The sequence below is a fragment of the Andrena cerasifolii genome, chromosome 16 (assembly GCF_050908995.1).
Source record: "Andrena cerasifolii isolate SP2316 chromosome 16, iyAndCera1_principal, whole genome shotgun sequence".
Taxonomy (NCBI): Eukaryota; Metazoa; Arthropoda; class Insecta; order Hymenoptera; family Andrenidae; genus Andrena; species Andrena cerasifolii.
The window spans coordinates 10,896,560-10,923,462 of record NC_135133.1 but is presented as its reverse complement, the minus strand read 5'-3'; the positions used below and the strand labels follow the sequence as shown (position 1 = coordinate 10,923,462).

The window sequence follows — 26,903 nt, the reverse complement described above, 5'->3', positions numbered from 1 at the left end:
GGAGGAGAACGAGACGGCGCGGCGACCGGCGCGGCGACCGGCGCGGCCCAAGAGACACGGGGAGCGGGAGAGAAAGGGTCGGGGAAACGATAGGGGTATGAAACGCGAAACACACGCGATATATATACCCCATCGACACCGGAGTCTGTGTAACGAGCGAACCAAAGGATCCGCCGATCCCTGGGTAGAACAGAAATCGAGAAGGAGCGAACGAGGGAGCGAGAGGCCGAGAAAACGGGAGAGCTAAGAGAAGCAGATGGAGCGAGTCCAAGGCATTTGCGTTGTAACTGAGAAACGAGCAAAAACCAAACACGCGGGGGACGAGAAACAGGGTGCAAGCGAAACGTGAGGACCCTTTTGTATTTTCGCCTTTCTTTCCTTCTCTCTGCGGTACGCTGGTGCGAAATTTAATTACCTCGCGCCAGCCGCCTCTACGGCTTAATTACCGACCAATAAATGAAAATATCCTTCCGATGGGAGGAGCTGCGCCGTGCAACGAGTCCCGATGAGATAGTAGCGAATGGAATCGAATCGCGGATTAATTTCGGAGTCGTGGGTCATTTTCGTCGAGGTAATGGTATTCTTTTACCTCGGATAATTCTGCCGGGCGGAGACCTCCAGGGCAAAGGGATACGACGGGATGCGAGGGAAGAGGCTGTGGAGGAGCGTATACGCACACGCGCAGGCACACACGCTAACTCACACCCGTGCCCCCAAGTCGCGTGGCCCCATATCTTAAGAAGAAGCCAGGGGGGGTCCAGCGAAGGACAGCGAATGGGGACTAACACTGTTTTATCGTGTAGCCAATTAATAATGTTTCCCCGGCCTCTTCCACCCCTTTCCCCGTCTCCACGTTCACCGTGAAGAAGAGATCTCGCCTCAGAGATATCCGTGAATTCCCTGGGACCCCCAGAAAGGGGGTCTGTGGCGAACCCGTAGCTGCCCGATCTTGCACCCGACACGCCGCGCCGGCGATCCTTCGATGGACGACCAGTGACACCAGTTGCCTCGCGATTAATATGACTTTTAACCGATTAGGAATCCCGACCGACCTACGTCGACCAGACACTAAGACAGCTTTGCTTGTGATGTTGCAGCTTACAGATTTCTCTCGTATCGTCCTGCTGGAACCGATCGTTCCAGGGCCCTGCCGCGGCCAGGCAACGTGTCAGTGTGGAAATGCATTACATTACATAGAATTACGGTATAAGTTGTGTTAAAATCAATGTTAATCGCTGTAGCGAAGTGGGGTATTACAATAAATACATTATTTTATGTAACACCTGCCTCTTGTTCGTTTCCTTTCAACGAACGCTGGCGTCCACCACCCCCGCGCCAGCAAGAGAATCGTCGCGTTGCTGCGTCGCTTAATTACAGTGTTGGAAAGTCGTTTGAAAGTTGGCTACTGCGCCGAGGAGGGTCGTCGCGTCGGCTCGAATTTGTCGAACGTGCTCTCTGGTCGGGGGTGAACGTATCGCGTCACGATTAGGAGGCAGCCAGCCTCCGGTAAGAGCCACTTTCGGAGCTTACGGGGCTAGGAAAGTTCTTCGCGGGACAAACAAGTCCGACTCTCTTTTTTTCCAGGGTCGTTCGGCGTGCAACCGAGGGAAAGAGTGGCTCGTAAAGAGCGGCTGCAACGGCCGGCATCTGCGATGCGCAATTAACGAAAGGGTTTTCGCCTGCCCAGCCACCCCATTCCGCCCGTTTCGCCCGTTTGGCGATAGTACCGAGAGCCCAGCAGCCGTCGCGCTCGTTGACAAGTCGTTTGATTTATAACGAGCTTTTATTTTTTAATCCCGGCGCAACTGTCACCCTTCCCGCTTCTACCTCGTTTCGCGGTCCTTCCTCTCGGGCTTCATCGCGTCGATTCAGCTTCAAACTTCGCCATTCCGATGGCCGAAGGAGCACGTGTCCGGCGAAACTGCAGCAACGAGGTACAATCGTGAGGGAAGGAAGGAAGACGGCGTGTCCCGAAAGTTCGAAGCTCGCCCAGGCTCGCGCTTAAGGGGTTATGCCTAGTCGGCTTTCGAAATTACAACTATTCGATTGTTTTAAAAGTACAGATATGCAGCAACTCTCAGTAATTTTGTTAGGTCTGGGTTAGGTATCGGTGAGCAAGATATTTCGGAAAACACTGTATCTATTGGCCTATACTTTTGCAGACTTCTTTTATATACCAACGACTAGTAGATGAACGAATTTGGATTTTTTATTTTAACAAAAACTGTATTTTTAATTAACGAAAAACGAACAATTCAGACATCGGAAAAGCGTAGTTTTGCGTCAAACAATCGCCATTTTGTGAAAAACCAACTTTTTGAAAAAACCTTGGTTCATCTACTGAATTCAACCATATATTAACAGAATGTTTTTGAATTTTTAATTTTAGCTGATCCGGCTGAGAGAAAACTTGCTCACCGCACAGCGCCTTTATCAAAACAGCTTCCGCGAAAATGGCTGTTATTCGTTCATCTGTTAATATTTTTCTACAACAAAATTACTAAGACTTGCTACATATATGTACTTTAAAAATAAGCGAATAGTTGTAAAAAAATATACAGTAGATATTCCACAAAAAATTCCCGAAAATCGCGTTCTTTTTCGAAAGCAACTAGCTTGCGACTAGGCATAACCCCTTAACTCGGGATTTGGGACTCGGTGGTACTTAACCCTTGGGATGGGTTACGAAATGACTTTATGGCAGATCAGAGGTTCGCTTTAGATTGCATAAGGGGGCCTCGACGAGGCCAGGGAGTACAGGGAGTACGGTGGACCGCGACGTGTTCGAGGATCGTTTCCACCGCGCGACAACGAGCAGTCAGGCCCTCGAGGATTTCGCAAATGGAATCCAGATTACGCGTAACGTGATCGGTAATCCATCGTTCCAAGACCACTGACAATTTACATACGTCGGGCGCTTTTGTCGGACGGAAGGAAAGCTTTCTGCTGTTTTGCCCTCGTTAGAAGCGGGAGAAGAAAGAATCTAATCCGCAAGAAAGAGAAGGTCGAAAGTGCAAAGTCAGTGGGTTCGTAGGTGGCAGTTAAAGGGGTATCTAGGTGGGCGACGGAGCTCGTTCGGCTGTTGGACGAGGCAATTTCGCACGAGGATCGGTGCGGTGCGGCGCGGTGCGGCGCGGTGTGGCGTAGCGCGGCGCGCACGAGACGGCAGGCAGCCGGGGTTTGAGCACCTCTTTGTAATTTTACGTTGCCGTGGGGTGGCTAAAGCTGACGCAGTGGGGTAGGTGGTCGTGGTATGCCCAGTAGCCAATTCCCGGCTCTGGCCTCGACTCGCCGGGTCCATTCATCGCCGAGCACTACGTGACCGGTTTACCAATCCAGCTCTTCCTCCACCAACACCGACGCCCCTGTCCTGTCTCTACCTTTCGCCTGCCAGCCGCGGCCCTCTACCTTCGCGTGTACGTGTATCTGGCCAAACAACCCCCGGAGTCGTATCGACCAGCTCCCGAACTCCCCTCGCGATACCGAAATTCTCTCGTCAACGATTTTCCAAAGCTTTCATTCGACCGATGCCTCCTCTCTCCTCTTTCCTCTTCTCCTCGGCCCCCTGACTCGCCGACGCGACGCGACAGCCCAGTGGTTTCTTTGGCAGAGCTTTGCACGCGCCTGCGTCCGCGTTTAGCGACCACAGCAGACCCCACATTCGTCATTCCAATTTCCGGCCGCATCCAGGACCAACGCCCACGTGGACCGCGTTGCGAGAGGGAGGTGGCGCGTCACGAGATCGTCTCGGAAGGACTTGGAGGAGGAGGAGGGTCGAGTCGATCGGCTGGCTCGGTTTCCACGCGATGATGACATGTTAATGTATGGATGCGTAGTACATAAGAGCGTGTGTCTGGATGAAAGAGAGGGAGGACGAGGAGGGCACGGTGGTGGCAAGCACGAGCCAAAGGAGGGCCCCCTTTCCTGCCGGATGGGTTTCTTTCGGTTGAAAACGAACGGGTCCTCGGCCCCGACGTCCCGAGTCATTGTCGCCCTGCCTTCTTCATCTGCATACAATGCCAGAGACATCCGCGGCTCCAACCATCCCCTGGTCCGCCCCGCCTTGCCGCATCTCGCCACGGCCCCCTTCAACCGACCACCGCGAACCCCCGACGGCGACGGGAACCACGTATCATCGGAATATCGTTCATATGGCCGCCCATCGAAATTACCGAACGACGAGCAGAGCAGATGCGAGCAGAACGCGCGCAGCACGTGTCGGGCTCGGCGGTTGCCTTCGAATTCTTTCGGTCTAGCTTTTTGCGCGCTGTCTCTCCTGCCGGGGATGCGATCGACGACCGATCAGCCGATCGACCACGTTCCTTTTATTCTTTATGGCCAAAACAAAATTAATGCAAATGCCAAATGAAGAACTATGTCCATTTTCAGGGTCAAAATCTGAAAACTTATTTTTAATATATAAAATTCGGCACTCTTTTACGTTCTGATATATGAAATCTATTAATACAAACAATCAAACAGAGGATCGACGGTGAATAAAATCGTTTAAAAAAGAATAAAAAGGTTTGTAATGTATAACGTGTAAACCAGTCTCGGTCACAGTTATGCCGTATGCTATACAAGACACATTGGATCGTGTTTAAAATAATGCATATAATTACAACATTAGCAACTATTAGCAATTAATAATTGCATTTATAGAATCAAAATAGTTCACCGTAAAATAGCAATGAAAATCATTGCAGGATATTATAGGATTTATAAGTATTTTATGTAATGAAAATTGATTCTTATATGAAAAGCTTATTTCTAAAACATTATTTTTAAAATTGTATAAATTGCTTATTAAAAACCGAAACATAATTATTTTGAGGACAAAAAGATATCTTACGCACCATCAGAAATTGAATCCATGCCTACAAATTATTTTTTGGAACTTTGGATAATACAATATAAATGTTTGAAGTAACTCGAATATCTAGATTAATAAAATTCTTTGCGATCGTTCTACCCTCGCATGAACATAAATATTGGAGAGTCTACACGAGCTTTGTATTAAAACATTTAACAGTAAAAAAAAAATTTATTTTTGTGGTTTTGGCCATAAAATCGCAAAATTTTCCCACTGTGCGTAGATGCAAAAAGACGTCCGACCACCGCGACCGGCCTGACGCGATGCGACACCATTCGAAGAACGTCGCGCGGGGGCGGAACGGGTGATTTTGGGCATTGCCGCGCGCAAGGATCGGCAATGGTGAATCTCGGCGAGGGGGGAAAGAAGGAACGGTGGTCGATTAAGAGCAGAAGGTCGAGCTCGTAACTGTTAGTCGCCCGCTCCCTTTTCAACCGAATAGTGGCAACAGTTGCGGTTTATGAAATTAAATCGACCCCGATATGCTTGGGACACGGCTCGATCTGCGGCGCACTTGCCACGGGGGAAACGCCTCTTTGCGGAAACAAGACAACGATTCCAATTTCATACTGCACTGGTGGAAATCAGCGCTCGCGCGTCCGTCCTCGCGATTAATCGCGAGCGGAGAGGGTGCTGGGGTCGTTGTCATAACCGTTTTAAAACGTTGCTCGGAATTAAGCGGCGCGGCAGTTTTTCAAGCACGCGCGCGTAAAAGGGAGAGCCCCCCCTCCGCTTCTGTTGGTCGGCAGTGGCGCGGCAAAGGGACGATTTATTTTCGGGGGCGGCCGTAGAACACTGCTCGGCCACGCTCCATAATATCCAGCACGAGCCCAGCCACCTTTATCTCTACTATTAACCCCCACGAACTAATTAAATTAAATGATCCACGGTCCCTCGATCATCCGGCTCGTAAGTGCCTATTTATTCCGACACCCTTCGAACTCAAACGAATCCTCGTATCCAACTTGAATTCCGTGCAACGACCCCTCTAATTCCCCGTTTCTTTCTTCGTGTAATAATCTTTGCTTGTTAACTTGGGACTAGCGTTACATTCGCGAGGTGAAATCTGGGCGTCTCGACGGGCAAAGGAGGCAATCGTACTCCACAGGAAGGGTTTCGGAACAGCTGGATCGAGATTGTTCGAGGATACCAATAAGGAGGGCATCGAAAGGTACGGGGGCCCGTTCCAGGGCCGATCGAGCTTCCTCTCGAGAGGCAGCGGCGCGAAAGAAGACGGGGGGGGGGGGGGGGTGGTGGTGGCATCGAGGGGCCTGGCGCACGAGCACCAGCACCAGCATCCTCGCACGTGTTAGATGGAGGGTCGACCAGAGCCGAGCAGCTCCCGAGGGAGCCACGTAGCATTTTGCATAAATCGCGAGACACCCCGTCGCAGCGGAACCTCGGGGAGATTCTGGAATAGCTCGAACCTACCGGCGAAGCGCGGCGCGGCGCGGCGCGCGCTGCGATCACAGAGGGATCAAAGCACCACGACTACCGAACCCACTCGATATTTCACTCCCCTTTTTCTCCGCGGTCGCGAACACCAAAGTACGCGGCCTTTCTGGAATGTTCTCGACAATCTTACGGAATCCCGAAGCTATTCTCCGCGTGGTCGGCGAGCAGAATGTAAGTACCTCGACGCGGATCACCCTGTTCCGCGGGTCGGCTTAATTCAACAATAACCGCAATATGCTTTCTCTCGCGGTAACGCAGCAGTATCGTTTTATAGCCAGCGCGGTAAGTTTGAGCGGACTGCCGCCCGGGGGATGTAAGGCCCCCCCTGCTCTCGACAAGGGGATGGATCGTGTCGCTGGCTTGAAATGAAACGAAACGACAGCTCAGGGTGTAGTTAATGCTCCCGTTCTCGCGGCTGGTCCCACAGAGACGAGACATTCGAGCCTCTGCCGAAAACTTTCGCGTCCTCCGTCCGTGGTCGACTTTCCCCCGGAACTTCACCGGCCGTATGCCGACCGTAGGTGTAGAAAAACGCTGTTTGCCCCGCGACATATCAGCCATAAATCGTCCGTTCGGCTGGTGTATTTTTTCGAAATGATTCGAGAGATCACGATCGGGGTTCACCACCACATAGGCGAGAGTCGTACAGTACCGACCAAAGCTAGTTGTCGCTTCTTCGACCAGATATTAGCACTTTATATGTATTAATAAATAAAAATGACAATTCTCCATAACCTATTTCGGGGTCATATTGTTTACTCCATTGCTCTCGATGTTCTGAGACATTAAACGTAAACGTTGTTATTCAGTGTGAGTAAACAATTTTTTCCTATTGTGTATACAATATTTTTTTTGTACATAACATATTATCACGATCGATGAACAAAGTTAACTTTTTTATTCGTTATTCGAAATTTTATTTGAATAAAAATTTTGCCCATTTCTGTTTAGAAGGAATCATTTGACAAAAATTGGGTGCAGTGTACCGAATGTGAATATTAATTAAGTATTATACTTGCGATGTTTGTAGAAATAAAATTAGAAAAGAATCTTGTATTGTACCAATTTATTAACATTGTTAATCACTTAGATCTAAAAATCTACTAATTTAATAGTTGGTCGGTACTGGACGACAATTTTTCGTTTCCTAGAAATTATAACTTTTTTACTTTTGCGAATTATCAATTGTTATTATTAAATTTCCCAAAAATAATGTCCCTCCTCTTATTAAATTCCATCTATACTATAAACACGTTTTTGAATTTCTGATTTTTATCGACTCTACCCCAAGATATAAGAAAAGAACTTGGAGTAACGCGCGATACACATCCGTGGACGTGGATACTTTGGGTAAAACGGTAAGTTGGGCTGTCGCGGCCGTTTGCATCACTTTCGGCATCGGATTCAAGTAGAGCCTCGAGTCGATAGCTGAGCTTCGCTCCCCTTGGTCGACAAACACTTTGAAATCGTAAACTAGGATAATTAAAAATCCTCGTTATCCGAGGACGATTAATACCCGAAGGGGGACACACACCGTGTGGTTCCTCGAGAGCCAGTGGAACGTAACGGTACCCCCTTGTTTATGGTTGCCCCATAACGCTCTCGCTTGTTACAACGGGACTAGTTTTACTCCTCGACCGCTTTTTTAAACCACTCACAGCTAGCTCTCTGCCATTCGCTATTCGCCTGTTCGAGAGCTGAAAATTCAAGGTGGTTGAGGTTTGAACTTTGGCGCGCGATCGATCTATCCCAGACCGAGGGAGAGAGGCAGGAAAGACCGAGGAGCAGCGACGAACGGGCCGGATGGGAGGACAAGACAGGCTTACGCAAGCCTCATACCTATAAGTTAAGATTAACCTTGCTTAGCGACGTGGGCCATGGAGGGAAGAGCACGGGGACTGTCGGGTCCCAGGCAGGCTAACGAACGAGGACATTTGACGGGATTAATTTATGTCCAGTTTGGTAACCGAACGCAGCGATACGGCCGGCCGTATCAGGAGAGAGGAGAGAGGAGAGAGACGACGTAGGAGAAAGGGGGGCTGGCGAGCGCGGTGCGTACAGGTATCGTCGCGCGTTCATGTTCAGCTCGACCAGGGACATCGGTTTTAGGGAATAACGAGTCCCGCCTCCGACCATTCCCTCACCCGTCTTCTCCTTCTCTTTCTTCCCACCCAGAGTGTCTCGCCGTGATCTCGGAGCCGCTCTCTAACCCGCAAACCTATCTCGAGGGTTAACGGTGAATGGGCGACCGCGTTGCCAAACCGGACACCTTTTTACGCCAGTCCACTGGCGCAGCTGGCAAGGAAGTCGGAAAGAACGATAGCTCCTTTAGTAGATTCGGTGACCTCGACCGACATCTCTCTTCTCTTGGATCTTCTTCTCCTCAGCGCGACCCTTCGCCGTGACACCTCCAACGGCGGTGTCTTCCGCCCGCGCGTAAGTTTGTATTGGGTTGTTGCAAATGAAATGGCCGTTTTCTACAATTTAAACTTCTCGGCTTTGTAGCTTAACTATTTTCTGTGCAGATAGCGATGTATTTGTATCATTTGAAAAGTACATGTCTCACACGCAAGTTATTGCTTCATGATAATGCTCGACCACACACTGCAAAACAAACCTTTAAAAAGTTAGCAGAATTGAAGTGCGAAGTTCTCCCTCACCCTCCCTATTCTCCTGACCTTTCACCTAAAGACTACCATTTTTTTCAAGCACCTAGATAGCGTTTTGATTGGAAAAGTGTTTCGAGAAGAAATGGATGTAAAAACTGCATTCGCTGAATTTATTGCCTCTCGTACTCTGGATTTCTTTCAGAAAGGCATTGGTGCACTTATTTCGCGTTGAAATAAAAAAAAAAAAATCAGAAACGGCCATTTCATTTGCAACAGCAGGGGTTGCACATTCGCCGGCAGGTAGGTGCGTCGCATTGGACCTGTATGCCTACGCGGCTCACAGCCCCGTGGAATGTTCGTGCAAACTTTTTACTTGCTGATTTTTGCGATAAGACAGCCAGCTAGCTGCGAGGAAGGACAGAACTTTCACGAAGGTCGAAAGGTGAGGTTGGCTCGAAGCCCCTGTTACCTATAGGTCGATGGAGAGATCGAGAATAGAGCGCTTTTTCATCGAGACGTCAAACGATCGAACGATTTAATCGGCTGGCCAAGGCGCGCGCATTTGTCCAGCGTATCGGTTAACGGTACGTGTTGTAGCAGCGAAGCTTTGCTTCTGTCGCGGCCGCTTTTATGTATTTAGATCGTTTATAAATCGCGTGCCGATAGTATCGGCCGTGACGCGGCGCGACGATAATAAAGGTCCAGTCTCGGGCTGCTGCGCACGGTGCGTCCAGCCACTAAACAGCTAAACGATCGAATCCATCGAGTAGGCTAATGCTGGGTCAGCTTGGGACCGCACGGTGTTTGCCGGTCCGACGTTGCTTCCGTTCGGCTGAGCGATGTAATAATACCGAGCTCTTTATGCGCGGTTAAACGCACGGCTACTCGCTGGCCTTCATCCTCGCGATGAAAAATCTCTTTTAAATCGTCCGTCTAATTGCGATTTGACGAGCTCGCACCGGGTTAGCCGGAGGCTTCCGTGCGAGCGATCCGACAGCGGATTGTTTCAGGGCCCATCACTTGGCGTGATCGATGATGCACGAGCTACGAGTAGCTTGCCAAATTTCACGGTGATCCTTAACGAGAATCCGCGAGCACCGGGCCCAGTTCCATCTTTCGGCCCGGTAATGGGCAACCAGAAAAAAAGACCAAATGGTAATCGCGAAGAAGGCGTTATCGTTTTTGTCCTCGCGATTTATTCGATAGCGGCGGGGCTTGAGATCCTTTTTCCTTTTCCTTTCCCCCCTCTTTTTTTTTCTTTTTTATTCTCGGCGGACGCGCGACGCTCCTCTCGGGTCGCCTTTGTCCCCGGGATCGAAAGGCGAAGGGAGAGAGAGAGAGAGAGTCGTTAAAGTCGCTAGTCCGATTTATTTATCGCGAGAAGAAAGGAGGCTTAGCGGGGATCGGTTCGAAGGTTGGTTCATTGAGCGGCCGGTGCCTGGATCAGCGAGTGATTGATAGTGATTTGGCAGATAGCGATCGGAGAACGCGAGGAGGTGTGCACCTGACGATGCTCGCGAGAGACGAGAAGAAGGAAGGACGGCCGAATCGGTTGGATCGGCTGGATCGGCTGGATCGGCTGGATCGGCTGGATCAGCCCGATCGGATGGGTCGGCCGAGAAGAGGCGGGAGGCTAAGACAGTCGAAGAGACGAAGCAAGTCCGAAGGTGGCTTCTGCCAGGGCTGAGAAACCCGTAGAACCTATTATCCGAGGTGGGCAACGGCTATCGGCGAGCAGCATCTCTCCGTGTGGGTGTCCGAATACCCTTAAGACCCCATAAGTCGAGTGCCACCCTGCCGAGAAAACCGCCCCCGCGGACTGCTCGCTAGACACCTCCTTAGACACCCTTTCAATTTCCTATATGCCCGATAATCATCTGCTCGACCGGATCTCACCGCGGGTGGAACCACCTATCTCCTCTTTCCTTTCTTTCTTTCGTTCCTTCCCTTCGCCTCGGACACCTCAGGCACCACGGACCTCCTCCACCTATCCTCGCTTTTCTCCAGGGTATCGAGGACATCTTTGCCGGACATAATTGGAAGTATCGAGATAGCCGAGACGAGAATATTAGAGGCGTCGTTCGCGTCGCACGCGTCGTACGCGCTCGATCCCGATAAATTACGAGGACCTCCCTCGGGAGGCGTCCTGCCTCTGGGCTGGACGGAAATGGACGGTGAAATCGGGCCACAAGGACGGAAATCGTTTCGAAAATTTCTCGCAACAGTCCCCGGACGCACGGACGGTCGAGGAGGAAGCCACGAGGACGCATTGTTTCCTCGCAGCCCTCGCCGCGTAATCTATAGCCCTTAAATTTTCTAAAGTACTCAATCACCCGGCGTATTTTTATGCAAACGCCGTGGCGTCTCACGAGGATCCCCCGGACCTCGCCGAAACCTCACAATAAAGCCGTGACGTATGAATCTACCGGCGACATAAACTTCGCGTGCATATTATTAGCCGCTATTCCACGAGACTTATACCAGCCCCCCTTACCCGAGACCCTCGCGTTAGCCCACGGACCCGATACATTCGGGGCTCGATCAAAAACCTTTTCCCCTCCGGCCGACACGCGATTTCTTTCTCGTGGGATAACGGAGAAACGTCGAGCGAGATAACGCGCTTCGCTTTTGGGAAATTTCGGGCCAGGGACACGATGGATGGCCGCGATGGTCGTTCGTCGAGAAACCACCACGTTTTAAAGGTGGTCGGGGTTTCTTGTAAAGTCGCTTCCAGTAATTCAGCAACGGTGTGCAACGCTTCCAATAAGAAAAGAGACGAACGCGACGCGAGGGCACGCTTGTAGCCCTCCGGTACTTGTACTACTTTGCGCCGCGCGCTGCCGCCTGCGTTTCATGAGCTACGGCACACGTATCGAGCGGGCTTGGCCACAGGGATGCGATCGCCGTTATAAAGAATATCCGAGAGGACCAGAATAAAAGCGGCTTGACTTATTTGAACCAGCACGACGGAAGGAGAAAGAAAGGAAGGATCGAGAGGGAGTCAGGGGCCGTGGCCTAACCGACCGCGAGGACTTGCAGTCACGGGGACTAACAGCCGCAGAAGCGGTGGCCGAATCTTGCTATATTGCTCGACCTTTGCGATCCGAGCACGCGTGCCCACACACGTCGGTTCGCGTATCGGTGACCGCTGCGGCCGTTCCTTCGCCTCCGGTTCGGTGAATCGCCCTGTCGACGTCCACGGACCCCTCGCGGACACCTCCGTTGCGTTGCAAATTATTCCGTCGATCTCGAGATTGGGGAGAAATTTAATGCCTCGCGTACTTATCCTGCTGAAAGTGGGTCGCCACCGTTCTAGCTTCAAGGTTCTCTATTGTCAACCAAGAGAGCCACCGAAGCGGGAGATAATTGAAAGATAAATCGGATCGCGCGCGGAGGATCGTTCTATAATAAGCTTCGTCACACCTAGAGTTTAGAGTGCCTACGAGACCTCGATACGTTCCCCGAAACGCGCCTCCTCGGATGAACGGTGACTGCGTAGCTCTTTCTCGTATGAATTAATCTAGATTCGCCGCTATCGGCTGCGGCCAACGGGAGCAAAAGGTCGGGCGTGGCGTTAATTGCAGAGCACGGGCACGAGGCGTATCTCGCGCGACGTTCACAGTCGTGGAGTCGTGCGCGAGAAGCGATGAAAGGAGCCGGGCCACTAACGTAAGTGACGGTAATTATCGTAAAAACAGTAATTTTTCGCAGTACCGTGACTGGCTATTTTTAGAGGCCGACTCACGGTATCCGCTACCCGTTAAAGACGCAACTGTCGTCTAGGCGCGTGTCCACGCTCGTAACCTTACAATTCCTACAAGCACGCATTCAAGTACACGCTGGACCGGCTGCTCGAGCACTTCCTAGCCCGGTCAAGTCGTCTAAAGCCGATAATTTTCTGCTCGCAGGATTCCCCGGCAGCGCGTACAGGACGGTGTCTGAAGAAGGGCAAACCGCTTCCTGACTGACGACGAGCGAGGAGCCGAGCGAGACGAAGAAGCAAAAGGTCCAAGATAAAGAGCGAAGTGACGGGAACACAGCGGATCCTTTCAGAAGCGGGAATGTTTATCGACGTAATATTTGCTCGCGTGTCCGGGCGGCGAGAAACGTACGCGCGGCGGTGAAATTTGTTTAATTTTCTCGAGTGTTAATTTTATAGAATTTTTTCCGCAAACCTCGCGCAACCGGGACCCGTTGGGGACACTCGGAACGCGCGACGTGACGCGCTCGCGCCTGCGCGATTTTGCGTCCCATTTTAAAGATCAAGTTTTGATATTGTTTAATGCGGTACGCTTTATGGAATGCAAGCTATTGTCAAACGCCTGTGTAAAGCTGTTTCTTTGAAATATACTTGTAACATTAGTTGGACTTTGACTTTAAACGATAAGCGCACCCAGGCAGCCTCGACGCGACGGAGAAACGGACGCCAAATCGATCGAGCATCGACCACTTTTAAAGAGGTAGCCTCGGCAGATCGTAAATCCCCGGTGACCGCGTTCTCGATCCAAAAACCTACCGGAATGTCCTTTCCAGTCGCGTTATCTGAAAGCGTTTCATGCCCCGTCAAGCAGGAGAACGACGTCGCGCCTTGGTCCGTCACCGCGAGAAAACCGAGTCCACCTTCGAGCGGCAGCTCGGACCGCGGCAACGCGCCGAGAAACGGGCTCGACATCGAGGTCGTCGAGACTCGAATGGCCAGACTCCGAACCCGAGGAAGTCGTTTCGATCACCGTTCAATCGATCGCGATTGCCACGGGGATCAGTCGATTGTCGACAGTGGACAGTCGGCGATTTCCTAAGTAATTCACGTAACTTGCATCGATAACGACAACGGCAACGGCTGACTGCGAGGAGGATCCACGAGACGTTAGCTGTTTTTTTCATCGTCTGGCAATCTATCTTATCGTTCGGGGGAACTTATGAGTATTGCCGACGATTCACCGGTTATTTATCGAGAAAGTTATCGCGCGGTGCATTACGCGCCGATACGAGCGTGCGATTCGCGTAGGCGGTTTCTCGCGCAACCGCGTCGAATAAAGTGTGCCTCCTCAGATAGGAAAGCCCGTTCGCGGCGATGGTGCTTTGTTTGCGGCGGAACGGTTCGTTCATTAAGCCGGCACGTTTCAATTAATTCCGTCTATTAGGCGGGAATCGCGGCGAACGATTATAGCGGCGCGATTGGAAAACAGGAAGAAGCGGGGGCCAGCCGAGTTCCAATAATTTCATTAAAATCGGCAAGGGTCTGTTGCCGCTCGGTTTTTCCTCGCGCGACAACACTACGAGGTTGCATAGGCGGCCGCGGCGAAAGGAAATTCAATTTCCCGCCAACGAGGAATCGCCCGTTAAAATCGGAATCGCCAGCTGGCCGTTCGTAATTGTACCGGCTGCCGTTTCGATATCGGAAAATAATAAAGCGATTTCATTAAAATTCATAACTGGGACGACGCGCCGCGAGGAACACCGGCTTACTAGCGGAGGTAAGTAGGGGAGACCAGGTCGAATCGGATCACAGGGCGAATCGGATGAAAATAAAAATTTAGTCCATATTTCTTACAACGCGATGGACATGAGCATTCCGATCGTTCGTAGTAGGGGAAAGTGGGGCATAACTGGGTACCCTAATGTATTTTTCCTGCTAGCATAAAGTCAGAGGGCAAAATAAACTTTGGACACCGCTAGAAATCTTAATTGGACCTTACAGAATCAGAAAATGAGAGTTCTTATTTGAAAAAAAACTATTTGGCTGACAGGAAAACAATGTCTCTCGGAAGCATACAAGTACCTGGGTTTGACCCTATAGGTGTGGGTAATATCGGGTACCTATTAAAAAACGCATAAAATATTATATAATTATAAAACCATTATTACTATTATTTTAGAAACCATAAAGAAAGAAATTTCAAAAACACGGCAACGAGAAGGTCCGTTATTTCGAAAGGAGCTTCGGTAAGGCGGTGAGCTCGGTCGGTTGGACTTGGACGAGGAGAGACGCTAGGTATCGTGCGTGGCAGGCGAGTTTTAGAGTTTCAGGCTTTACAGGGTTTCAGGGTTTCAGGCCTCGAGGCAACGGACGCCGATCATCGCCTGACCCACACACGCGAGAATTCCAGCTAGCTGACCTAACTCCGTGGTTAGCGTCGCACCCACACGGTAAGCTTACCTGGACCAAGGCACACGTGCGTTCGAGGCGCCTACGCGACATCGTCTGCGACTTTTCAGCTTTTCGCGTACATAACGGCCCCTGGCCGGTATGACTGCGCGTTAACGGTTCGAATTTGTTTAAGCGCGGACGGGCAACGTGTGCTTTGTGACTTTCAGGCGACAACCGCGGTGTAAAAATAGGATGGATAGGATCGTGGCAGAGTTCTGCCACTGGGGCATAGAAACCCAGCCACGGGACCCAGTTGAATTACGAAAATGACGCATCGTCGGGCGAGCGCGCGTGAATTAATTTCGCGTTCGAAGACGCATAAATCGTATCGCGAGCGGGAAATTTATTAAGCGCGCGTAATGACAAACACGCGCATACATTATGCGGCTGGATGCCGGGCAGTGCGAGCACGGCAAGGCTGGGCTCGGGTTTCGCTCGAGCATTGCAAGTTCAGTAAGACGTCAACTCGCATTCTTCTATGAAACCGCGCGTCTCGTTTTGTCACGGTTAATGAAGTTACCAGCTCCGTTCGAGCAACAGTGTGTAACGGGCCTTCGTATTCACCGGTCAATTCGCATTAGCATTATACCGTCCGCCGATCTGGTAGCCGCGGCTACAGTCCCCATTAATCCTTCACCTTCCACGCGGCACCATTAATCACCGCTTTATCATTTTCCTATCGTTCTAATAGAATACAGTAGGTAGGCAACGACGCGCGATCGCGCTGCAGTGGGACGAGACGCTCGATTGCTCGCCGACTTTTCGGGGATGATTTAAACGGAGAAGGATCATTGTCCACGAATGTCGCGCGATTTTACAGAATCTGCGACTGATTGCGGCGATGTCCTCGGACCTTGGCGGAAAACACGGGAATGCGCTGCACGTTTAGACGCGAGCGGAGGGAGGAGCGAGAGAGAAAGAAAGCTTGTTAAAACGAGAGGCGAGGAGAAAAGGAAAGACGAAGGATGGATACGCAGCATACATTAGCATAGGTTTGCTCGGCACAGACTGTTTCATAGGTGGTTAGTTGGCACGCGACCGTGAGAGGTTCGACGTAACGAGCCGAGCCGGTGAACGGAGAGGGGATTTCGAGCACGCAATGCTTTTTGCCAGTCTCTAGACAAAAGCCGCGGACCGACGATTAGTCGAAGAAACCGAGGCGCGTGTCGCGCTCCTAGGAGGAACACCTAGGAGGAAAGCCCCGAGAGGCGGACCGCGACCGAAAGGTGGCGAGAGGCCAGACCTATATAACCCAGAGCACCGACTCTGGTCGGCCTTAAAGGTTTTAATGTTATGCGGGATTCCCTTACCCCGTGAACCAGACGAGGGAAAGAGAACGCGAGCAAGAACCGGAGGGAAACACCGAGAGGGAAGAAGAGAGAAGGTCTCCTGCTCGTAGGAAGCCGTTAACCCACTTGTTCGTCGTATACTAATGAGGATGAAAATGAGATGTGCTGCGTTTATTTTAATTTCATCAGGTGCAAAGGACGTCGGCCGCTCGCCTCGCGTCTTGCTCCGCGATTGCACCTGCTCGGCTCGTGCCGACGCGACGCGGCGCCCGACAACACTCTGATGGACCTCCGCAAACTTTCCTCCTCGTTGCCCTCCACTTTCCCTTTCTTTGGCAGCGTTCGATCATTGACCGTAGCCACCCTTTCTGATAGCTCAAACGACTCGCGGGGCGGAACCCAACGAATTCCTTTCTCGACGACCAAGATCGATACCGACACGCGTGCTAGCAAAATCGAATTCCCTTTCGTAACGTATCCGCTGAGTCTCTGGACCAACCCGAGAACGGACAAGGTGGATCGGGAGAGAAAAAAAAAACGGTCGATGGAGAAGCTCTTGGCATCGGCGGTTACTTCTTTGCCTAACAATGGGATGTGGTATACCTCTCTCGCTCTGTTACGCTTTCGCGCCGATTGGTCCCGGACCGAGAACCCAGCATCCACGCGAGAAGACACCACCGGCACCGTCTCGATAGACGAACGCTCTTTACGTATGCACGATTGTCTCCCCGAGGAAGGGAGAGAAAAAGAGACATGACCGAGGGGGCGGTGAGGCGAGGGGGGTAAAATAGAGGAAGGAAGGAAGGAAGGAAGGAAGGAAGGAAAGGGTTTTGGCATCCATCCGTATGGTTCGACGAGGATGCCTCGGAGACGACCATCTATCTCAGGGGTGTGATCTTCCTGCTAGCCCCTCTCGGTGGAAGAGGAACGGACGCGGGGGTCACAATGGTTTGCATACACTTTCCCATAGGGATGACACCGTTCGGAGCTATACCTGGACCTTTAAACGCCAGCCGAGGAGAGAAAAGGGATACGTAACGTATGGAGATCTATGCAAAATCGCGCGTACCTGAGCAAGGTTATATCCGCCCGATACCACGGTCACCCTTTCCACGCTGTTTATTGTTCCAGATCGGCAGGAGAAGGGTTGCGCGCTAGCCCGTACCCTCTCCGCCCCTGCACCCCTTTTCTGCAGGCCCTCCGCGTTGCCTTCTTCCTGGCTGTTTCTCTCTCCCGGCCGAGCCACCCTTGAATTTTAAATTATGCAACGACCGGGCCACTGCCTCTGCGGAGAGCGGTAGAGCGGCAGAGAGAGGGGCTAGACTACCGAGCAGGCTCAACCAGGTATATTCAAATGGGCATATTACCTGGGCTCTTCCTATTCAAACAGCCGAGCTGCCTCGTAAACCCCCTCCTCCCGATCACCGGAGATTTATAATAAAAGCAATCTGCCGTGCCACCAGCGAAGACTGTGGGAAAGATTCTCACGGTGTCTCTCGCTTCCGCCTCGACCGATCGCGGCTGTTTTGCCTATCGGACGGGCCCTCCCGGCGAGAACCAACTTTGGGACCGATGCGTTTGCATCTTCCGAAGGATCCGCAGTCGTTGAAAGGGTTCGATCAGACGACGTGTCTCACGGAAAACCGTTACCGCGGCCCGTCGCCGTTTACTCGGCGATACTTTCCAACGGACTTTCTCCGATGATCGGTCGAACCGAGCGCGCGGACTCGAACGCATTCGTTCGGCACTCTGCGACAGTTGGGCTAACTGGGAAAGTTGAATCCATCGGTGAATCGTCATCGGCCGTTGGCGATGAAACGTGCCGTGCCGCGCCGCCAGGAAGCTTTTCACCAACGAAGAATCGCGAAGGAGAAGCCTTAGCACGTGGCAATGTTTTTCTCGTACGGTAATCAGACGCGTCTGGTCCTACGGTAGGTTAAGGTCATCCCCCTTGTCGCGGAATCGGGAATTAATGCAACGCATCGCCGGGACTGGCTACCTAAAGCCAGGCGTAATATGCAAATGCCGAGGCCGGCTCGCGCCTCGACGAAACGAGGAAGAGAATGGAAGATCCCCACCTTCTTCCTTTCCCTCTCTCGCTCTTTCCATCGGGTCGCGTCGCTTCGTTCCTTCTTGTTTCGCGAGCGCTGGACCAGCATCCAGCCCAACGCACCAAAGAAGAACAGGAAGAAGAAGAAGAAGAAGAAGGAGATGGAGGAGAAGTTGGAGGAGCAGTCGATGTAACCTCTATAACGCGTTCTCGTACGTGTTCCTTCTCCTCTTTTCGACTTTTTCTTTCCTCCGGTATATCTCCGTCGTGCACACCAACTCTTCCGACAGATAAATAATTCATCGAGGCTGCATGCTTTATGACGATTATGCTAATCCACGTGAACCTGTTACCACCGTTTACTCGTGCTCATGCAGCCTGAATGGACGATGCAGGAATTGTGTGCGCAGCCGATCCTTCGCACGCGTCCCTCCAAATGTCCAGCCAGCGACACGAGCCCGGCTGCAGCTTCCTCTCTACTCTTCTCTTCTCTTCTCTTCTCTTCTCTTCTCTTCTCTTCTCTTCTCATCTCTTCTCCTATCTTCTCTCCTCTCCTCTGGTGCCGTCGGTGCACCGCGCACCGTCCCAAATACGATTTTTCACCGAGAGAATGAATTTCCTTGCGGACAACGGGCAACACCGAGGAGATGGACAGGTGCGCGAGACGAGGGATCATTCTGAAAATGTGGGAAACCGATGACCCAATCTCTCGCTCTCTCTTTCTCTCTCTTCGCTCACGCATCTCACGGGCCCTTTTCTCCGTCCTTGGCACAATGACCCCATGAGAGATTCCTTTTTCGTTCCATTAAAGTTGCATCACTCTCGAACCGTTTCAACCGATATTCATCAGGCACGATGGAAAAAGCCTGTCAGCTTATCATCAAACGACACGGCCGGCAATGTCAGCCGGTACATTAAGAACGTTCGCCCGCCAATTCGTTTGATTTACGCGCGAAACCGGCCGGTTCGTCGAGAGGGAAAAGATTTTCGGACACATTCCGTGGCTGTCGGGAACACCTGCAGGGTGTATCGTAACGAGATCCGCGGCCGAGCGATAGACGGCGATTTACGAGTCGTCCAGGAGGCGTTATTCAATCGTTTTCGAGCGACGCGACTGTATCAACAGGAATGTGAATTCCTGGCAGACTCGTGCCCCCTAACCGATTAACCGCTTAATAGATGAGTAAAGGACCAGTCGCGCCGATAAACCTCGTGACAAACTGTCCTACGCAAGGGGATCGCTCGACTCTCCGATCAGAGTGAATATCGTAAAGCAGCCGGACGAAACGATCTCGAGGCGTGGGAGGATAGTCGTCCCGCGAGCGCGGCCCATTTTCCAAAGTCGAGCAGACCCGGAAACCGTGCCGAAGCCTCGACGAGGTCCCGCGAGTCTGCCGTTATTAGCACTGCCAGTTATCCGGGACTATCTAATAAATTGTTGGCGAAAGGGCGCGCGAGTGCGTGGTGCACGCGTGTGCGTATGTGCGTTCGCGGTTAGACTCGTCGAGGCGTTCGCGTGGCTTCTGTGGACTTTGCAGTTTCTCGCCGGGAGCGTGTGCGCGCGTCAACTCGAAATTCAGTTAAGAATACGCGCGGCCTCGTCTTCTCCGGCGAGCATGAAACTCCAGAGGTCTATCAGGGGTCGCGCGTTCGTCGTTTACATCGGCGAGAAAGTTGTAAATCGAGCACCGACTGTCTGCCTTTCGGCGGAAAGCGTTTCGATTGCGACAGCCTGCGTCACACGAGACTGCGCGAGAAAGAAAAAAATGTGATCCAGCTTGCACCGAGCGTATACGTTCACCTGAAAAACCACCACTTCCTCCAGGTGCGCGCGACCTGTTCCAAAGGTGTCTCCTTTTTGCCATCGGCTCGTCAATGCCAGATACTCGATTCCTTGAAAGCGGGACACATCCGATCGCGTTCCATTTCTCCCCGATTAGAATCGGGGGCCGTGTACGCGTGACACGTGACACGTCGGGGATCGTCTGCTCGTTGTTATCCAGCGAAGGCCTCGAGCCGTTTCGATTCCGCTTTTGGATCCGTTTTTCGACCGGGTTTGCCTCGAGCCCATCGCTCCTAGCACCCCGAGCACTGCCATCGACGTGAATAGGGCAGGTAGAGCAGGTAGAAGAACACCTCTCCACGAGGAAGACTAGGTGGTGCCTCCAACGACGACCGACACCACCGACCATCCCCGCGACTCGAGGGCAAAGAGGTAAGCGGTATCCTGCGATGGCTGCGAGCCGAGTTAACGCGTCTCTTTTATTATGCCACGCAACTCGAGCCCGAGGCCGACCTGCGGAACCGTTTAGGGAAATTTCCTTCCAGTGTTATTCAAACGAGGGTCCAACCGAAAACGCGGCCCGTCCGCGCTGCCCCCTGAACACGTATGCATATCGATCATTCTTCGATCGGATGAATGCGCGAACCACCCGGAGCAACCCTTCCCCGACCGCTCTCCAAAAGGTGCCAACGGTTTTTTTCGCCTGTACTTACTTCTCATTGCAACCTCTGTTGTCTCTCGCTGGTCCAAACTCATTCGCTTTTGGCTCCCGGCGGCGTTAAGCCGCGTATTCACCTGCGCATTCGCCCCGAATGTGCATTCGGCGCGCACCGATTTTTTGCTCGTCCGGTGTTCGGCGCGTGTTCGGGGCGCGGCGCGCATTCGGGCCGATCCGCTTGTTGGCGGTCCATCAAAGCGCGCATTCGGGTCCGAACAATACCATGAAATGGACGCCGCAAATTTCACTCAACCCCGAACGCGCGCCGAATGCGCGCTGAGCTCCGAACGGGCAAAAAATCGGTGCGCGCCGAATGCACATTCGGGGCGAATGCGCAGGTGAATACGCGGCTTTAAACGAGCGCTATTCGTGCAAGTTTGTTGGTTGGTCACGGGTAAACAGAGGAGCAGCGGAAGAGAAAGGAACGGCAGCCAGGGTAGGCGGTGGCATTCGAGTAGACGATACGACTGAATCCAGGAACGACGGGACGGATGGTTCTGGATCCCGCTCACGAATTTTCTGGGCGCGAACTCACGGCGCTTCCCACTGTTTGTGTTTCAGAAGGAAATTACAATAATTGAATAGACCGTTAATTCCCCCTTGGTTTACCGTCTCGTTCCCTCGGTAGCTTCCCTTCCAACTGCCAATCACTACGCTAGAGTATCTTTTCGCACGTTCGCGGTGCCCCGAGTGTTAGTTATTGCGGGATCGACGACGCGCCGAAGGTACTGGGTCGTAAGGCGTGAGATAGTTTTCAGATTTGTCCTTCCTCGATCGCGTCGAACGAGATTTTCCTTGGCGAGCAAAGTGGAACGCGAGCGAGCGTGGCTCTACGGTGTTTTGAAATACCAGGCTAGGATTTCCGAAGGATTTATTTCAAGAAGCCGTGCTGCTCGCTACTTGGACTCGGTGACCGGTGCTCATAACCGGACGTACTGGCGCGGCATTAGATATACGAGCTAACGGCGCAGAAAAAAACCAGAGCCAGGAATGTCACCTGTTTGTGCAAGTATCGACATTATCCCATTGCGACGCGATAAAATCGAGCTTAAAAGCAAAACAGGATATTACTTAAGCGCGAAAACATTTTGTCTTGGGAAACACGGACGATTGATTTATATTGGCGGCTGACGTCTTCACGGGCATCGAGAAACACAACATTCCCCGTTTTTCTAACGATCCCACGGATAGAAGCGCGTGACAGAGAGTGTGGCGCCAGTTTCAAGCACCACCAACCACTCGCGATCGGGGATTTACGTGCTCGTAAAGGTATTAACAAGCGTCCACCTCGAAGCAGGTAAAATACGTCCTTTTAATCGGCCGACGAATGCCTGTCGCGACCGCCGTGCTCCGTGAACATCAGGGGTCCGGGGAAAACGCTGAGTGTTGGATGTTTCGAGACGCCCGAGACTCGTTTGGCGCGGAAAATTTCACGATCGAGGAAGTCGGTCGTGGAAAAGAGAGAAAGAGTCAGGGAAGCCTACGTCACAAAGAGACAAAGAAGGTCGTTGCGTGGCATCGCCGGGCGAGAGTTCCTGCGTAGTTCTAAGCGTTCTCGCGCGTATTGTACACGGCACGGGCTCTGGGCAAAGGTGAACGCGGATACGCGAGAGAGCGAACAGAGACGTATTTGCAGAGGCAGTAGAACGAACAGCGAGACGAGGAAGCGGAGGAGAAGGAGGAAGAGAAGCAGCAGAAGAGGATCAAGTCGAGCTCTCACAAAAGGTCTGACGAACGCCATTACCTCAAAGATTCATTCCAACTTCCAAGTATTCGTTATTTGTTTGCTCCTCTGGCCGGACAGCGAGCGAGCGGCTCGACTATTTTAGCGGGGACGGTCCACCTTCGCACCGGAGGGGACTTCTCGCTCCGAATACCGAGAATTTCGGCACCACCTAGTCACGAGTCAGCTCCAGCCCCAGCTTCAGAGATGCTCTGGCTCCGGTAGCCGAGTCTCTCGAATCAAGGTCATCCTCGTGTTACCAGCGACACGATCGCCCGGTCCATCCTAGCCACTGGTCGAATCCTAGTCTTCCCGGCCGGTTCTGCTGCCGCGTCCAACAGCTCCGCTCGTCGTCGTAAATTGCGACGCGGCCGGCGCGGCGATTGGACTTCGTTACTCCAACCGGTTCTTATTTGTACGCGAAACGTATCGATATTGCGTACGAGCGGAGATCGAGGAGCACAACAACAGAGAAGGGAAAGAAAAATTGGAGGAAATTGGCGGCAAGGTTCCAGGAGGCGATACTGTTGCGTGAGCGGTTTCTGGGTAGATGGGAAGGCTGGGATCGAGTTTAGCAGGATTTTGGCAGCGGGGCCGAAATAGCGGCGAGCGCCGGGGAATGCTCGCGGCTAGAGGCAAGAGAGAGGCCCAGCCTTTTGGGACCCAGTCCCCAGTGCCCGGTGCCCAGAGTACTGGCGACTGGCGATTATAAAGAACAGTAAAAAAGAAACGAGAGGAGACACCGACGGTGAAAGAGAGACGGCGAGGAAGAGGAGCGGCGTATAGGCATCGTCGTTGGCTGCGTTTAAAAAACCAGTTGTGCGAGCCGAGCCGACAGCGACGGCACTCGCTGGGTTAGGCACCGAGAAAACCGGCGAGAAGGTGCCTGCCTTCTTTCCTTCCTTCGCGTGGGTCGCACAGCTCCTATAAGGACCGCGAACCATCTTTCGAGCCCTTCGCCGCATTCAGACGCTTCTACGGTTTGTTTTCTGACTGGCTAGGCGACTGACTCCACTTTTCGTCCGTTCCGTCCGCCAGATACAACTTGGTCCACGCAACCACGCAATAACCGTCCAGTATTCCTTCGTGATTCATTTAGCACGATGCGTGTGGCGAATGAATTTGCGGGAATGATTTTTTGGCTTTTTCGACCGGCGCGGTTCTACGAATCTCCGAGGACAGGCACCACAGTGTGCCGGCACCGGTGTGACGACGCGAACCGATAAAATCCTGGTGCACGTCTGCGTTCGTCGGCGAGAACTGCGGCGAATCTCGTAAATCAAGATTTTTCCTCTTCTTTTTTCGCTGACGCAACGACGAAAAACGGAGGAACGCGGGATTGCGCGGCGCCGCGAACAAGGAAATTGCGGTCGAACGTCGCGTCCTGCCGTTCCGCGAACTTTACGCGGCGTTCAGGTGGGACCGGTGATGTCACCGTTGCCCCAAAGATTACGAGGCGCGAGATGCAACCAAAATTATGCAAATACGATGCAAATCCCGGAGCGCCGTGACGCTAATCCCCGTCACAATATTGGAGGTAATTGGTCGGGGGGGTGTTGGCCTGCCTTTCTCTCGCTGCGCCTCCGTGGGGCCTCTTTTTCTCCCGCGATCGAAAAGCCGCGGGAGCTCACCCGGTCCAACCGAAATTCACGCTCGACACCTACCGAATGGCTCGTGAAAGCGAGCGTGTGTGCTAGCCGCTACTTCGGGCGCATAAAGAAGACGTGGAATCGTGGAGCCTCGGCAACGATGTTTCGACGCCTGTCGGCTCGATTATCTCGGGAGATCGTCCTTCGTGTTCGGCTCTTATCGATCCTCGCACGGATCCCGTAACCGGGGGAGGGACAGGCGGGCGGGTTCATTCATGCCGCGGTGGAAGAAGAATTATCTCGGTCGGCCCGTTATCTGCGCTACGTACGTGCGTGTACATCGTGCTCGAAGGTAGTCACGAGAGCCCGAAAGAGATACCGCGCGGTTCCGAGCGGAAAGCAACAGACTGGCGCTTGCCGAGGAAGAAACGCGTCCAGGCAACAGGGCAGCGAAAGGGAGAGAGATAGAGAGATAGGAGGACAGAGAGTCTGATCGTGGGGGTTGATGAATGACGGGCGGTTAGCCACGACCACGCTAAAGTTATCTGGGTAATCTGAGGAGGCGAGGTCCCACTGTCTTACGACGAGTTTTATTATGGTGTTTCTACTTTGCAAGGGCGAGGTCAGCGCGGGCGTGCGTTGCGCCGAGGCCTGAAAACGAGACTGGGTCAGGCTCGGTTGCATCAGAGATAGCCGACAGAAACAGAGGGCTTCTTGCTTCCCTCCCTCGCGAGCCACTTTTACGTTCGAACCTGACACGCGGTCCGTGGGCCAAACTGGCAACTTGTACGCTCCAACTCGAACCGCTCGAGTACAGTCTCGAGGCCTTGACCCACTGTTAGAGCATCACCTGTCCTGCCGACCGATTTCACGGGCTGATTTTCAGGGATATGTAACGGCGACATCTACGAGCCAGGGAACTGGAGCAAGCTTTTTTCGGGTGGCCTGCAAGATCGGCAGCCACGAGACGGGTAGAGAAGGGTTCGAGGAAAGGCGACAGCATCCCCGTTCATCTTCCCGCTCCATCTGCCTCTGCCGGTAAAGGGTTTCTCGCGAAAACGGGCCCAGCAGGCACCCATGGGGTGGGCCCCTTCGAGTTAACCGTCGGCGTCGCGTCTGCTCGGTGCCTTACCGACTGCGCGTCGTGTCCGACGTCCCTTCTCGCTTCTTAGCAATGGGTCTACGCTTCGATTAAACCGATAATGCCAATAATAACCATACTCCCGTTACAGATCCATGCCGTGCTAGCTTTCGTTCCGGTCTTTTCAGCAAAGGCCTGGGATCTAGGCAGAATCGATGAAGCGTTACCAGGAACGAGCAAGAAACTTTAATGGGCTGCAATTATCTGCGGCGAAACATCATCATTTCTGGTAGTAACGCCTCGAGTCCACGCTCTCTTTCGTTCGTCGCGTGATCGGGCACGCGCCGCGCCGCAGAGTCCGCCGCAGAGTCCGCCGCAAGGGGTGAGCCGCTCCGGCGACCTTCTCCGTTTCGCATGGCGAACAGATTCTCAGAGGGAAGAAGACGGTGGAACCAGGGTGGAGATATCTCTAATGAACCGGTCGGGCCCGCGGCTTCAAATCTGTGGCTAAAACGGTTAGCGAAAACCCAGCCGTCTGACCTTTCCGAAAGTCGTCTGGCAAGGAACACCGTGTCCGATGGATTTTCGATAGCTCGTTGCCGGCACGCAACGGCCGCCTCTTCTCCTGCCTTCGCGTTTTAACCCGCTCGCGAGAGTTCCCGAAGGGAAGTCGATTAAACGACGCTGCACCGAGTCCCATGCGCGGACGGTTGGCCGCAAGGATACCGTCCCGGTGCATATGTATTCTGCGCGAGCGATCCGCGACGCGTAGCTTTTTTCCCCCGCGCACGAAATTTACATGACTGCAATACGAATGGTGGTGTAGGAGCACCGGTGTCGCTCGAGGTTGAGTGGTTCGTGGGCAAGGTTCACTTTTTGCACGCGAAACGGCCTTGTTGACGATGACGTCAGCGACGACGCGAGCTTGTCGAGCATTCCGTGGATTTGCTCGCTCGCTCGCCTGCCCGATCGCGAATCCAAGTCGGGCAAAAAAGGTACTGCGTAACAGGCAGCGTTACGGAACCTACATGCGTTCACTAAGAAGAAGGTCGACCGAAAAAAAGTGCCAAGAGGAAAATTTCACCCTGCAAAGGGTGACCCACAAATGGAGACTTTTTTAGCCTCTTTTTGGGCCCACGATTTTGCAACTGAATTTTGGGCCAAATGATACCTTATGATGAGACATGAATCAAAACAAATTTTCTCAGATATTAACGCGTCAACCCATACGCTTCGATGTACGAACTTCTATGTCAGTCCGATAATTTAAACAATTATTTCCAGGGGTTTTGCTGACTGCTAACAAAGAATTTCAACATAGATTTTGAAAATTCACGAAAAAAGAAATATAAATGTCTGTGTAGTGGGTGCTTTTTTTAATATATCGCCCACCGTGTTGAATCGGCCATTGTGAGGCCCTCCCTGGGATCTCTGAAGTTCTGTCGTGGAAAGGAGCGCCGTCTCGCTCGCGTTCCCGAAAAAGAAGCGGCAGGTAATGACTCAGTGAGCGATCATCACCCGCTCAGAGTCTCGGAGCATAAGGAGTCGAGATAAGCCCTTCGTACCGCGGGCAAGCGGTTAA

The 26,903-nt window shown here is 52.4% G+C and overlaps 1 protein-coding gene and 1 long non-coding RNA gene across 4 annotated transcripts in view; one reads left to right on the top strand and one right to left on the bottom strand.

Moving 5' to 3' along the window:
• Positions 1–13,299, top strand: part of Vvl (ventral veins lacking) — a 45,064-nt gene extending 31,765 nt beyond the window's left edge. For 2 of the 3 annotated variants that reach the window (XM_076829741.1, XM_076829740.1), the window contains one exon: positions 1,098–1,282. The gene's annotated coding sequence lies outside the window, so the exon portion shown is untranslated. Of the gene's footprint in view, positions 1–1,097; positions 1,283–12,845 lie in introns of those variants that run through there. The other variant, XM_076829742.1, reaches the window with a different exon arrangement.
• Positions 1–26,903, bottom strand: part of LOC143377935 (uncharacterized) — a 63,382-nt gene that overhangs the window by 582 nt on the left and 35,897 nt on the right. The gene's annotated exons all lie outside the window — the stretch shown is intronic.